Below are 4109 nucleotides of genomic sequence, written 5' to 3' on the forward strand. Positions count from 1 at the left end.
ACTGTTTCCTCTGGACAAATTTTATAAGAATGACCAAAATGTGACACAGAGATATGGAGTAAGTACATGCTATTGAAAAAATGTCACTGATAGATATGCTCATTGCAGGGTTGTCATAAATCTACAATTTGTAAAAAAAAAAAATGCAACATCTGTGGAGTGAAATGAAGTGCAATAAATGAGATGTGCCTCTATTAGGGTCATTTTCTGTCAATAAATCTTCAAAAATTCTCTTTGTGCTTTTTTTCTCTTCTCCTTTTTTGGAATTCCAATTACTTGTAAATATTCCCTCTTGATAGTATCCTGCATAACTCCTATGCTCTGCTGATGGCTCACCTGGTGGCACAGGAGCAATCCCCATCTATCTCTTTGTACTAGCAGGGCTAGTCCAGATTATTGTTCACTGGGTGTATGTGGTGGCTGAGGGTGGGTGCATGTTGATATCTAACATCACGTGTTGGTGCTCATGGATGGACAAGGTGGTGTATAGGGTGTGTGTGGAAGGTAGCTGGAGGTGCCACTTAACCAGATGGGTACAGTGTTAGGTAGGATGTGTATGGCAGGTGACCTGGGCACAGGACACTCCCTGTTACTCAATCAAGGGCCAGAGACAGCAGATAAACCAGAATGTATGGGGCATTATTTGTCTCTCAGTTGAGGGAGTGGGGAACATATGTGGTAGGTGATCAGGTATGTTTGGAGCACTTTCTGCCCCTTAGGTGGTGTGGACCAGGGGCAGCAGGTGACCAGGAACATACAAGGTAATCTCTGCCACGTAGTCAGGGGATGGGCCAGGGTCAGTAGGCAACTGAGAGTGTGCAGTGCTGGGAACATAGAGAGTGTGCACTATTTGTCACTCAGTTTTGGGGTGAAGAGGTCTGAGGAAGGGGGCTACCTAAATTCTATTGGGTGACAGACCTCCTGCTCACATTATGAATCTATTACTCTGTGTTTGCCATCCACCCTAATGATCAGGGACTGTCACTAGAAAGTAGTCCTGTGATTGGGGTCTAGCTCCCTCCTTGCTCCAAAAACATTAGGAACCCTAGAACTTTTGCTCTGCTTTCTAGACTTTCCCTCCTTAGATCTGGTTTATGTTCTGCTCACTTTGATTCACTACAGGTAGCTATACACAGTTTTTCTGTCTCCTCTTGGGAGCTCCATGAAGTTCCAACTGATGTTAAATCTAATTCTTTATCCTTCCACTTGATGTTCACCACACAAGTGCACAGATCCTCTCAGCATTTAGAGAGACATTCCTTCTTGCTTGTTGGGTGACATGGAGTTAGTTCCGACTCATAGTGACCCTGCACAGGGTTTCTGAGGCTGTGAATCTTTGCAGGAGCTGAAGGCCTAGTCTTTCTCTCACAGAACAGCTGGTGGTTTCAAGCTGCCAGCCTTGGGTTTGGCAGTCCATACAATCAGTCAGCTCAGAATGTCCACAGCCGGCCCTGAACTGTTTATTAATAGGGTAAAGCCCAAAACAGTGGGTATGCAGAGGGAGAGAGTTTAAAAACAAACCAGGCCAAAAACTAAATCTTGAGGTACAGCATAACAACAAACAGTGTCATCTTGAAATTTATCAGATGGCCTTGAAGGCAAGAAGCCGAAAGAGGACATTAAAGTCATACTCATATTAGGCTACAGATTTTTCTCTTGTTGTTTTTCTTCTCTCTCTCCTCTTCTTTTTCCATGATTATAGACTACAGAACTCATTCTGTTTTTCCCCCCTTGTTTATTTACTGTTGTTTCTTTTTTTTTTCTCTTTAGTTCTGTTATATTTTGTTTCTGTTCTTCCTTTTAATTATATGGGGCTCTTTCTCTCCCTATACTACCTAAGAAGAGACAGCAATTGCTGTCATATAGTTAAGATACAATAACACCCTATAAAGCTTCACCATCCAAGTAAGAACCAACACCATCTGGCATACACCAAGGAGGCAGAAAAAAACCTGCTAAAGTTACTCCGAGTTAAACAATAAGAAGAGTGAAAACGGAAGCCCACCTCCTGATTACATCTACCTAGAAGCAACCAGAAAGCATAAAAATACCAAAACGCATACTCAATTAACTATTAAGACCACAGATAAACAGTAAACATATCCAAAAAGCAAAAACAGATGACCATATCAGCACACGTACAGAAACAAGATAAAATGTCTGAGACAAATGACCTAGAGGTAGATCTGGAATCCATTCTGGAAGTTAGGCAGGCCTTGGAAATGTCTAAAAAAGAATTCAGAAAGATGATTATAAAATGTATCAAAACACTATCTATACAATGGAGTTGAGAAAAATAAGGAAGAAGTCAAGGAAAGGCTACAGAAACAATCAAATAAGTTACAGCATGGGAAACAATACAAAACCTACACAAAGAGGTCCACATGATCAATAACCAAATATCAGAAATAGATAATACACTGAAAGGGCAAAGGAGTAGAACTGAAGAGATAGAAGGTAGAACTAGTGAACTGGAGGTCAAATCTCTCAATACCACTAAGATAGAAGAGCAAACAGAAAAAAAAAAAAAAGATTTAGAAAATCGTAAGAAGGTCTAACATTCATGTTGGACAATATGAAGAAGAAGAACTTAAGAATTTTCAGCATTTTGAAACAAAAAGAATCACACAAGTCCACAGAAGACATAGTTGTGAAGCTTTGGGAAGAAAATTTCTCTAACATCCTGAAAAGTTAAAAGATAAGAATTCCAGAAGCTCAACAAACCCCAGGAAGGATAGTCCCAAAGGAAAATCACCAAGACATATCATAATCAAGCTCTCCAAAATCAAAGATAAGGAGACACTCCTGAAAGCAGCTGGGAAAAGAGAAGTAAGTGTTACATACATAAGCAAGTCAGATTAAGCTTGGATCACTCAGCAGAAGCCATACAGGCAAGGAGGCAATAGGGAGACATATATAAAACCCTGAAAGAAAAAAAAAAAACAAAAAACTGCTAACCAAGAATCCTTTATCCAGCAAAGCTATCAATCAAATACAAAGCTGTTATCAAAACATTCCAGGATAAACAGAGCTAAGGGATTTTGCCAAAGCCAACCCTTCATTACAAACCATCCTAAAGGAAGTTCTGTGGAAAAAGAACAGACAACAACCAGAGATCAACATATATAGCAGCACCACCCAGAACAAAATCAACAGATGGAAGAGTCAAGAACAAAACAAAACTATAAGAACAAACTCAGAGGATCTGGGAGTTCAGTCTATGATCAAAACAAGTACAATGTAAAAGAAGGTAAACATGTAGGAACAGAGATCCAGATGGTGAGAAGGTCAGGTAGATTAAAGGATAAAACAGACTAAATTAAATGGAGAGAAAAGTTAATGGGATATAAGATATCTTCAAAGAAAATTAGCACTTCACAACATACCAATAAAATAAAAAACAAGAACATGGAAACATTAAAACTATGAGAAAACTCACAGGAAAGAACACAAAGAGCATCAACTCAGCACAGGAAGACACACAGAATAAAGAAAGCAGCAACACCACACACACACATACAAACCCATAATGGTGGCAGTTAATACATACCTATTGATAATACACTGACTGTAAACAGATTAAAGACACCAGTTAAGAGACAGAGGGTGGTAGAATGGATAAGAAAACAAGATCCTTCAATATGCTGTCTGCAAGATACACATCTTACACACAAAGGCAAAAACGTATTAAAAGCCAAAGGATGGAAAAAAATACACCAGGCTAATTGCAATAAAAAACGAACAGTAGTGGCAGCAGTAACTTCTGATAAAATAAACTTTAAGGTAAAAACCAGCATAATAGATAAAGATGGACATTATCTCATGATTAAAGGGACAATTGAGCAAGATGACATAACCATAATAAATATCTATGCTCCCAATGAAAAAGCTCCAAAATATATAAAGCAACTCTAATAGATTTGAAGAAAGAAATAGATGAATCTACAATAATAGTGGGCAATTTTTATACACCCCTTTAAAAAATGACTAGAACAACCAGAAAGAAACTTGACAAAGATGCAGAAGAACTAAACAACACATTGAGCCAACTTGACCTTATAGATGTGTACAGAGCATTAAACCCAACAACAGCACAATACACATTCTTT

This window comes from Chrysochloris asiatica, unplaced genomic scaffold (genome assembly GCF_000296735.1).
Source record: "Chrysochloris asiatica unplaced genomic scaffold, ChrAsi1.0 scaffold00098, whole genome shotgun sequence".
Taxonomy (NCBI): domain Eukaryota; kingdom Metazoa; phylum Chordata; class Mammalia; order Afrosoricida; family Chrysochloridae; genus Chrysochloris; species Chrysochloris asiatica.